Raw genomic sequence first — 12,087 nt, forward strand, 5'->3', positions numbered from 1 at the left:
TGTTGCACTTTTGAGTTATCACGTCCCCAACACACCACGACATTTTATGAATGACTGATTTCGCACTATCATAAACGCAAATTTAAAAACAAACAAGCACTATTTAACATCAGTTAGATACTGAGACATTTAAATTTCGTGGTAATCCACTTCGCAAAACGGAAAAAAACCACGACATTCACGCAACGTTTTATGTGTCTTGGGTTAAATCCTGCAAAGGTTATATGAACCTAAATGAGAGCTTGTTATGTGAATTATAAATTTTATTGTAGAAGAAATTTTATGGTTTAAGTTCATTCTCATGAATCTCTTATCATTTCACGGCTTTTTTGCATGCGGGAATTCCGCTTTGATAATAATGATTTTAATGTGTTTGATTTGCCCTTACATTTTTTAGCAAAGTTGAAGGTAGTAGTGTTAATTAATCATGTTTTTAAGGGCAAATGAATTGTTTGCATTGCGGTATTGAAGGATGTTGAGGAAGGACTGCAAACTGTACAAATCCATACATCATTAAACAATAAGAATATCGCTATTCATGTTTATAATTATAATAATAAGTGGAAGGTGTGATGGCAAATAAATTACAAGAGTTAAGGTACTAGGAAGATCCTTTATTTACAGGGTTTTTAATTTCAACTAAAGTTTAGACAAAATTCCTTTGGAAATATAGTTGGTCGTGGCACTTCCGATTTCCCTGGAAATCAAATATTCGGAACAAAGTACTAACAGAAAATAGTTTAAGTTAACCAAATAGAAATGTCACTATTATATCTATAAATATGTTAAATATATTTTGACTCGAAAAGATGGTTTTGAAGTAACTTCCTAGAAATCTGTTTTGGCACTAATATTCATTTAAATATACACATTTTGGACTTAGGGATCCTACTTTCCAGATATAGTGCGTAAATTTTATTTAAAAGTAATATATTAATAAATTGTGTATGCTTAAATAACCTTGCACCTTTGTATTTTGTTCCTAAGACAAATAATATGGTTCTGTTGATATCTATTGTTCCACATAATTGTCTTTAGTAGGTACAGACCTGACCTTCCTACCACATTTCATTGTTATGATGTCAATTTTTTTTGTGTGATGTACACGTTTATAACAATCTTGATCACTATCATCATTTGTAAATGCGATGTTTGTTACATGAAAACTTTCCACTTTTTAAAAGAAAAGCAGAACTAGTTAGTGAATGTATTCATGAACTTATTTTTAGTCTATTATTAAAGTCTGGTTTTAAATTAACACTAGGTACAAAGTCCTACACAATCGATTAAATTTATTACAATACGGGACTTATTCGCAAATGCCAACACGCCTTAGATCGTATTCATGAAAATACATATGTTATAATGAGATAGACGGGATACATAAAAACTAGTAAGACGTCTACAAGATACTGAATGGTCGCAAAAAATGTGGTACTGACGTCAATGGCTTAACAATATAAGTGAGAAGGCATTTTTTCATAATTACTTGCACAGCCGAAATGTTTAGCAGGTTATACACTTCTGCATTTACCACTATAATTTGTTTTTTTGTTGACGTATACAAAGTAGACAAACATTTGTTTTAAAAATAAGTAATTTTTCGGAGATTACGATTTAATGGGATAAACATGTATGAAGACGGTTTTCAGTACTGTTTACAATGGAAATTTTATTGTATGGGTATAGGTAACATACATGTTCGTTTACCTGGTCAACTGAGTGTAAAAAAAGTAAGATTAATTTTTCTTTTTTATTATTTAACAATTTACTTGGACATACATATGTTTATTACACGTGTTATAGATTTAAAGTAGAACTACTTAACTGTGAAAACTTGCTGAGAAATAAAAAAAAAATTAATGAGAAGGCACACACAAGTCCCGTCGTCAAAAAAATGTAAAACTATAACTAAAGAGTGTAATAATAAAACGTAGTATCTCACTGACCACTTGAACTATGGTGTTGAATGTACCTACATTAGTAGGAACATTAATTACGCATTAATCGACGTCAACTAAAAATTATCACTAGTGCTAATTATTACAAGCTAAGACATTAAAATTTAATAATAGCAGATTTACATAATTAAGACGAATTAGTTCAACAAGTATAAAATAACGAATTAATGTCTTCAAAGTGGTACCTAACTAACATCATCTCAGTTATTTATACCACCAACAAAATGAGGAAAAAGCAAGATGTGAAATCAAAGGAAACAATCTTAGAGAAGGATGCCCAAAATTTCGGGAAAATGGAGTGTGCCCTGTACAAGCAATTCTAAAAAGTATCAGTGCATCGATGGACCTTAAGCAGCTTAGACGGATAGGATTTATTCGGAAAAATTTTGTGATAACGTCATTAATCTGGGAAGGGGGAGAGGCTGACCAACGGATAAATTTTGATTAAGGATTTACAACGCTTACGATAACCTTAAAAGATTTGCAAGATTTCAGAGCATTCGATTTTGCAGTTTCAAAGTTAAATTGTTACATAATTTCCGTTTTTTTTTGAAATCTGAAAGTCGAAGACTAAAATCAAGACGGGTTAATAAACCACAAATGCAGAGGTATGTTATTTTATAGAATTTAAATTAATATGTCTTCTATACTATCTAACATTCTGAGATGACGTCGTTACAATCCACACAGACGGTAGACGGCACACAACGGAGAGAAACGCTTCTTTAACTTACATTTACACTAAAATTTTGTTTCAAGAAATTAAAAATGACTAATATTAGTTGAATAATTGTGTTTCATTATTTTCCAAATATTTGTCTGTCTAAACTAGGACAGCTTAGAACAAGGCAAAGAATTAAGGTCAAATTAATATTGCCGGACTTGTCACTAAATTGATCTATTTCGGTAATAATAATTAACCATATTATAGTCATAACGAGTGATATTAGAGTTTACATCAGAACGTTCTAAAAGTTACTAGAATCAATTGTAATATTGATCTCTACATTTTCATGATGAATCGTTTTAAGCTTTAGCTTCAATTCCTTCCTATCAAGCTTAACTTTCTCGATATTGTGGTCCCCAAACTGTGCGTCAGATGTCCAAGACATACGCACAAAATTTTAAAACACGCGAAACATTTGAAATTTGGTCTTGAACTGTGATCATCAACAAAATGAAACCTTACGTTGTGTGTACAAAATATAGAAGGCATTAGAAAAAAGTTATTTCGACAAAATTTCCGTTTTTTGAAAAATTAGACAATTTTATTTGTGATAACCTCTTTCCATACAAAAAATTAGGCAATAGCAGCAACAGTGTAAGAGAAAACCAGTGGTGCAAAGAACACAGACAGACAGACGATAAACAGAAATGGGAGACCACTTTTTTCGTATTCTAAGGGTAATGAAACGTTCGGGAAGTAAAAAAGAAAAATCGTCATTAAAGTAACTGGGTGGTAATCCTCAAGTTACTAGTCTACCTACTTCTTTTTTTTAAACAACATATTTTTCGCATATACAGGATGTTACAATTTGAAATGCAATAAATATTCATAAAAATATATGTGTATTACGACTATCGTGTATGTGGTAAAACGCTAATCAAAATTTGGCTAATCATCCCTACCAACAATTTGTTGACGTCATCTCCTCATTTACTGTAGTAAATATTATTTACTACAGTAAAAATTCCTCATACATGATTCTCAGTTTAAGAATATTAGGATTTCGTTTGATAGGACACCAAGGCAACAGGAAGTATATAAACAACTTAAGGCTCAGTTAAATGATCATTTGGCAAAGGGAGAATCTAATTTAAAGATCCGCTATTTTAATGGAACTCCAAAAATCGTCAGTTTAAACTAATCGCGTCACCTAATTACTCCGATCAACTTGTTTGTTTTTATCAAAATGTTCGAGGATTACGGTCAAAGATTGGTTCATTTTATAATAATATTTGTAGTTGTGATTATGACTTTATTGCTCTATCTGAAAGCTGGCTTTGCAATGACATTCAAAGCAACGAACTCTTTCCCTCCAATTTTCTTGTTTTCAGAAAAGACAGAAATTTTCAATGTTTAAATGTTTCTAAAGGTGGCGGAGTACTTCTTGCCATTGATAACAAATTTATATGCTGTCAATTAGACCTTTCTCTTATTACTAATACCTTACCCTCTATTGACATTGTTGGTGTGAAAATTTCCATCAATCCGAATGATAGTTTGCATATATTTGTTTTATACGTACCTCCCTCTACCCCTGTTAGTGATTACCAGGCATTTCTCAACATATTTAGCACTATTGAAGGAACGCTGAGTGACCGAGTAATTATTTTAGGCGATTTTAACACCCCCAATTTTCTCAAGAGCAACGATAGCATCTGCATATCGTTACGTAATTTTAGTCAGTTTAACAACCTTACGCAATGCAGTAATGTCCCTAACAAATTCGGCCGTATCTTAGATTTAGTTTTTTCCAGTTTTGACTGTACGGTGGAGCGATCTGCGAATTCACTCGTTGATGAAGACGATCATCATCCTAGTCTGGATATAAGTTTTGATCTCTTAAGAAAGTCATACGTCAATTTTAGCACGAATGTTAATATACAACAGTTTAACTTTAAAAGAGCCAACTATCCGTTACTATACGAGCTACTTTCTTCTCAAGACTGGTCTCCCCTACATAACTTTAAAGACGTCAATGGTGCATGTTCTTTTTTTTATAACACTTTGAATGCCATTTTCGATGCTGCTATTCCAAAATTTGCGGCCAACGCTAACACTAGTCATAGATATCCTCCATGGTTCAGTCGTGAGATAATAAATAATTTAAAATTAAAATCTTACTACTTCAAAAAATTTAAACGTTTTAAATCAAACGATTTTTTCAACAAGTTCAAACATTTTAGATCACTTTGTAAATGTCAAATTAAATCGGCATATAGGCAATACCTAAATACAGCGCAAAACTCTATATCTGCAGATCCTAAGAAACTTTGGACATTTATTCGTAATAAAAAAGGACACAGTAGAATTCCTGGAGATATGAGTTACAATGATACCGATTTGTCTACTCCATATGAAATCGTCAATGCTTTCAACGACTTTTTTAGCTCCACAAATATCTTGTCCCGTCCCAGTAAGATGCAATCGATATCTACCAGTCTTTCTAGTACTCCAATTTCCCTTACACCTTTAACTGACGATGAAATCTTGTATGCCTTAAGACGATCCAAAGACTCATTCACAGCCGGAATTGATGGTATCCCAAGTTTCATTTTGAAGGATTGTGCTCACGCTTTTGTTAAACCTTTGCTCTTATTATTTAACTTAATTATAAAAAAATCTCAATTCCCAGATATCTGGAAGCAGGCTAGCCTCACTCCTGTCTTTAAAAAAGGTGATCCAAAGTTAGTCCAGAACTATAGACCTATTGCTCTGCTATGCAATTTTTCCAAAATCTTAGAGTGCATAATACATAAGCGTATTTATTTTCAAGTCAAAACTTTAGTATCCCCTGAACAACACGGTTTTGTTGAAAAGCGATCTACCATTACAAATTTAGCCTACTTCAGTCAGTTTGTGTCCGAAGCAATAGATCGTAAAAGCCAAGTGGATGTAATTTATACCGATTTTCAAAAAGCTTTTGACCAAATTGACCACTTCATTCTCTTAAACAAGTTACATCATTTTGGTTTCACTCAGTCCTTGTTGTCACTTCTGGAATCTTATTTATTTAACAGAGTCCAGTTTGTTAAATACCGCAATTTTCACTCTTCAAATTTCTCTCCTACCTCCGGTGTGCCCCAAGGGTCTAACCTAGGTCCGCTTTTGTTCCTTTTATTTATTAATGACATAGTTGACGAAATTCATTGTGAAAAGTTATTATATGTTGATAATATGAAACTCTTCTTTGAAATAAAATCAGCTGCTGACTGTTTAGCTCTGCAAAGTGATCTAAATCAATTATTGGAATGGTGCAAGGATAATCGTTTAACACTTAATATATCCAAATGTAACGTTATGTCTTTCACAAGGAAAAAAGAATTTTATCAGCATAATTATGTCTTGAATGCGGTACCTGTAAATCGTGTTTATTTATTCAGAGATCTTGGTATTTTATTTGACCAAAAATTTTACTTCGTCGATCATATATCAGATATCTTAGCTAAATCATATAAAACTTATGGTTTCATTTATAGAAATTGTAAAGATTTCTCCGATATATCGGTTTTAATCCTTCTCTTTTGCTCCCTTATAAGATCCAGACTGGAGTACGGCATAATGGTTTGGTATCCCATATACAACGTTCATGTGAATCATTTGGAAACACTACAGAGAAAATATTTGAAATTCATATCTTACTTGATTGACGGTGCTTATCCTCCTAGAGGCTTTGATCACACTGTTCTGTTAGCAAGATTCAATCTAACCACGCTGCATACTAGGCGTGTTGTTAGCGTTCTTCTTTTTTTGTATAACCTAGTTCATTTTCGGATCGACTGCCCTTATCTTCTGCATAAATTAAACTTTTTGGTTCCTCGTTTAAACTCAAGAAATTCGAACATATTTTATTGTATCTCTAAAAGAACTAATGTCTTAGTTAGGTCTCCAGTGGCACTAATGTCCGATATAGCTAATAACATAAATTGTGTGTGCGATATTTACTCTAACTCCATAGTTGCAATTTCAAAGGCTGTTGTTTCATTTCTTGAAATATAACTGATCTTTTTTTTTTCACAGAATCACACATTTTCTTAATTTTTAGTTCTTTTTATTTTTTTATTTTTATTATTGTATACTACTTAAAGTAAAAATATTATTAAGTCATACCTACATTTATGTAATTTTTAGTTTTTCCTGTAATTAGGTGAATATCACCTGTTGGAAATAAACCGATTATTATTATTATTATTAAGACCCACCACTGACCCGGAAATGACCGGCCTTCAGTCAAGACTTCTATCATTACGGGTACTAAGACCAAGTAATGATATGCATTGATTAAATTAACAGAACAACTTTCGAGATTCTAGAATTACAGCATACAAATTAGTCTGCTATTATTCTCTAATCTCACCCCATCCCCAAAAGTCTAGCGTAACTACCGACCATTTATCCGCGCATCACTTGGAAAGTGACCTACACTACTCTGACCTACTGGTGCTAACCTAATCTGACTGACATGATCAGACTGTTCAAGAAACTTACGAACAATATGACATGTTCCTAACAAAACAGCTTTTTGAATTTTGATAATTATTGAATCATTCAAACAAAGACAAAGACTTTAAATTCTCAACTAAGCTATTTGGAACTACACCTACATTAGAGATAACTAAGGGTAGAATTGAATTTTTTTTAAGATTCAACATGGATTTCGTTTCTATCGATAATTGTAGATATTTTGAAATCTTGGTGTGGTATGTTTGAATAATGTTGTTTGTGTTAGGAACAGCAATGTCAATGAGAATGGCTTCGTTCGTGTGTTTTTTGATAAGTATGATGTCTGGTCTGTTAGCTGTAATGTTTAAGTCTGCAAGTATTGTGCGATCCCAGTATAATTTGTATTTGTTATTTTCAAGGAACGGAGATGGAATGTAAGTGTAATAGGGTCGATTAAGTTCATAACTGTTGCTAATTCTTTGTGGATGATTTTGGCGACGTTGTCGTGTCTAGCTTTGTAGTCAGTTTGTGCTAGGATGCTGCAGGAAGAGATTATCTGTTGGATCGTTTCAGGTTTTGCTTTGCAGAGGCGACAGCAGTCGTTTCTTATGTTCGGATCTTTGATCATGTATTTTTTGTAATTCTTGGTATTGATTACTTGGTCTTGAATAGCAAACAGTTTATTATTATTATTATTATGAATATTATTATTTAAATTTTATAAACTAACAACTAAACCCCTGTTGAGTTTTTATTCTAGACATCAAGATTTTTGAAAAAAAAATCAAAATTGCAATTTAACTTTGAAACTGCAAAACCGAATGCTCTGAAATTTTGCAAACAGTTTAAGCTTATCGTATGCATGGTAAATCGTTAATCGTTATTTTTTTCGTTTATGCATCTCTAAAAAAATAATGACATCATGTTACAATTTTGCCATATAAATGTTCTTTAATTTATATTTACCAAATATAAATTTTGGTGAATCTAAAAGTATTGTTTGTTATTTCAAATCCAATTCTCGTCTGATGGATTCGGATTGGAAAATCAGTAGAAAGTAAAACGGTACATTTCACCCCACTTTTTTTTTATATATTGAAGCTATTTTTTTTACGTTTTTTGATATTTTTTAAGGAACGATATCATTTTTTTTAAGAAACAGCCACCAATTTTGACGTTCAAGTTTTTCTACTTCTTTTTTAGAAAATAAAAAGGCAATTTTTGTCCTACAGTTTTTTCATGCATTTTTTTAACATTTCCCTACATTTTTAAGATTAGTTTTTAAAAAGTTGTGGGTTTCTAAAGATTTTGGCCAGATTCCAGCAGATCCATATAGAAACCGCTAACTTTGAGATTTTTACAAACAAATTAAAAAATACTTCAGTGTCAAAAGTGGCCTATTTTCTTAAAAAAAGAGACGAAGCACCTTATAATAAATTAAAAAATAAAATGTGGAGTGAAACAAAAAAATTCTGCATACAGGTAGGTTCTAGAATAATTAAAATTGTTTATCATCTAGTATTTTCGATTTTTCAGTTTTTCGAGTTGTCGATATTTCAATATCTCGATTTTCCGAGTTTATGAATTTTCAGTTTCTCAATTTCGTTTAAATTTTTCTCATTTTTCTAATATTTCAGTTTCTTACATAGCCATCTTTTCACAACAAGAAACTTAGAACATGGTTAAAATGGTACATTTTTGCAAGGAAATATGGATTTTGAAATTATGGGGTGGAGCCTAATTGCAAAATCGATATTTCCTGATACAAATTTTTCATTTTAAACATATTTTAAGTTTCATGTTGTGAAAAGAAATCTACACATATTAAAAACAAAAGGGCAAAATTAAGCCCCCTCACCCACCCTGTCTCAATTGTGATCATTTTTTTATTCGTCGTTAACCAAAGGGGCGGAGCCTAATTGCAAAATACTTATTTCTTTTCAAGAAATTAAAAACAAGTTTTTGAGTATCGTGTTGTTCAATGAATACCATGTACATTAAGAAAAAAAGGCAAAATATAAAACCCGGCCACCCACCCCATCTCAGTTGTGATGATTTTTTTTATTCTGAGATACTTAAAACACGTTTAAAGTGGTAAATTTTTGTAAGAAAACATGGATTTTGCAATTAGGCTCCGCGCTTAGGTTTAGTAACAAATGAAAACTTTATTACTATTTAGATCAGGGCAGGTGTGGGTGGGGCTTAATCTTTGGTTTTAATTTTTTCTTAATATACATGGTATTTTTTGAATAACACGATAACTAAAAACATGTCTTACATGGTAATTTCTTGTAGAGAAATAATAAGAATTTTGCAATTAAATTTCGCTCCTTTGGCTCTCGACGATTAAAAAAAAATAATCACAATCGAGATAGGGCGGGTGGGCGGGGCTTATATTTTGTCTCTTTTCTTAATATACGTAGTCGCCTTTTTAAAATAAGAAACTTAAAACATGTTTAAAATGGTGAACTCTTTTTGACAAGCCCCGCCCCTTGGTCTGACAACGAATGAAAAATTCATGACGATTGAGAACGAGACGGATGGGTGGAGCTTCTCTTTTTTAATTAATACATTTAGTTTTCTTTGTATAACACGAATACTTAAGAACATATTTCACATGGTAATTTTTTCACAACAAGAACTTAGAACATGGTTAAAATGGTACATTTTTGCAAGGAAATATGGAATTCCTAATCATGGGGCGGCGCCTAATTGCAAAATTGATATTTCCTTACACAAATTTACCACTTTCAACATGCTTTAAGTTTCATGTTGTGAAAAGAAGTCTACAAATATTAAAGCAAAAAGGCAAAATGTAAAAAATGTTTTACTCACTACTAATTAACCCCTGTATCATATTCCTACACTTGTGATTCATGAATCCGTGTTGAGTTTTACACTACTTAGCATCTGATTTTAAAAAAATAAGTTAACATTGTATAACAATATTTTACAATTTAACTTTTAAATTGCAAAAATCGAATGCTGTGAAATCATATAAATACATATTTTACGATCATTTGAAACATGTAAATCGTTAATCAATATTTATCCGTCATTTTACAATTTTGCCGAATTTCTTCAAACTTATGAGCTTTTTTGGGAAAAACTGACTATGAACTAGTAATAATAATCAATTAATACTTTCCTCTGCGTTGAGGACTCAAAATTAACCATATTTCATTTTCTTTTAACCGCTGATTCTTGTAACCTGCAGGGGCTAATAGTCGAATTCGGTGGAAGTATAAACATAAACGAAGTTAAGGATATACTGAGATATACAGGGGTTGCGGGGATGTTAATTATGCCACTTTATAGAGATTAACAGTTATCACAAAGCAAAAATAGCAAAATTTAATTTTATAATTTTTTAAAGAAACGGAATTTGTCGGACTACAATTCAAGGACGAGGGAAGTTCTGTCAAAAATAAGCATCCACAATTTTTTTACTAGCTTTGTTGTTCTTGGTAGCGTTATCAAAATTCCAAAAACAACATCATTTTTTCAAAACGCTTATGTCGCCGGCAAAACTGAAAATAATAACAACAATAATAAACCCAAACAACATCTGTGTACAATACCATAGGAGCCCACTTTGTAAATTTTCCGGTGTTCTCAATCCGACACTGTTCATGGAATAGTCAAAGTTTTACACATTTCAAATTAGAAAATCGTTAATTAACTGGTCTTACACTAATTACGCTCGTTGGGGGGAATCACAAACTAAATTTGAGGTAATACCTGTTCTTTGTTCCAACCCCATGCCCAAAACCAAAAATTACATTCGTCTACAAACGCATGGTTGCTTACGTTATTAAATGATTTTTCTTCGTTTTAATTTTTCAAATGTGGTTTAGGGGCGTTGTTTTTTTTTCTCAGTGCAAAATTTAAATTCACAATTGTAACAAACAGTTGATGAGTATTTTCCAATAAGAGAAAATTAAATTTGGGGATTTGCTATTGTGTGTCCAATATTGGTACATTACTTAATTATGGTAAAAGAAATGGAAATGGGATCGGACCCGCTTAAATTCACATGATAAACAAGTATTATAAATTCGCTATTATTTAAAACTATTTGATTACGCAATTCCGCTAGAATGTGGATTAAAAAAAATGCCGACAGATCGCTTATTAAACATGAATTACAAAATTAAATTAAAAAAAAAAAAGATCGTAACAACTTTTTGTATACATGACATCAATCGAATAAAATAAAAGATCAAAACTCTTGGAAAACAAGTTTATTTTAACTGTGGGAAGGTGTTGATTGAATGTAGCTAGAGAGCCGCTGTCTTTACAAATATTTATTGTATTAAAGTTGATATCTGATGTAAAAATCATGCAGCTGTTACAATAAACCCTAATGTTGATGGAACTAACCACAGAACCGCCAAGTCTCCGATAAACTTGGAACACAATAATATGGAATTGCAAAGTTCATTTAACTTTAGTAATGCCACACATTTTGATAAACGATCTTTAAGAAAGACGCCACAAAATCTAGAGGATATTATCTATAAATGAAGGAGTGTAATTACAGAAGTATTAATTAAAATTATATTAGTGCTTGAGGAAATTTTACCGAAAGCTAATGTTACGTCTTTTAGTATCAAAGGAAGTTAATTATTATACTGATAAACTGAAAGGATTATGTTAGTTTTGTTAAATGCTTGCTCGTATGCATGTAACAGTTTATTGGTATTCGATTTTGAGTTAAGCAGCTCCGTAATGGAAAGTACATACGTTTATAATGTTATGTTAAATAATAATATAAAAACTAAAGTAATTTATATTAGTAGGTGGTACTTATGTACCATACATTTGCTTCCAGTCTATTAATACTGCACTGTCAAGAACACATGCAAAGTCAGAATGATTTGTTGTAGGACATTTGTTTAATAAATTTAAAATAATCACACAGGATTACACTATCTCACGAACTTTGGTTTTGATTGT

The sequence above is a fragment of the Zophobas morio genome, unplaced genomic scaffold (assembly GCF_036711695.1).
Source record: "Zophobas morio isolate AGI-343-1 ecotype UQ-CSIRO unplaced genomic scaffold, CSIRO_AGI_Zmor_V1 ptg000011l, whole genome shotgun sequence".
Taxonomy (NCBI): domain Eukaryota; kingdom Metazoa; phylum Arthropoda; class Insecta; order Coleoptera; family Tenebrionidae; genus Zophobas; species Zophobas morio.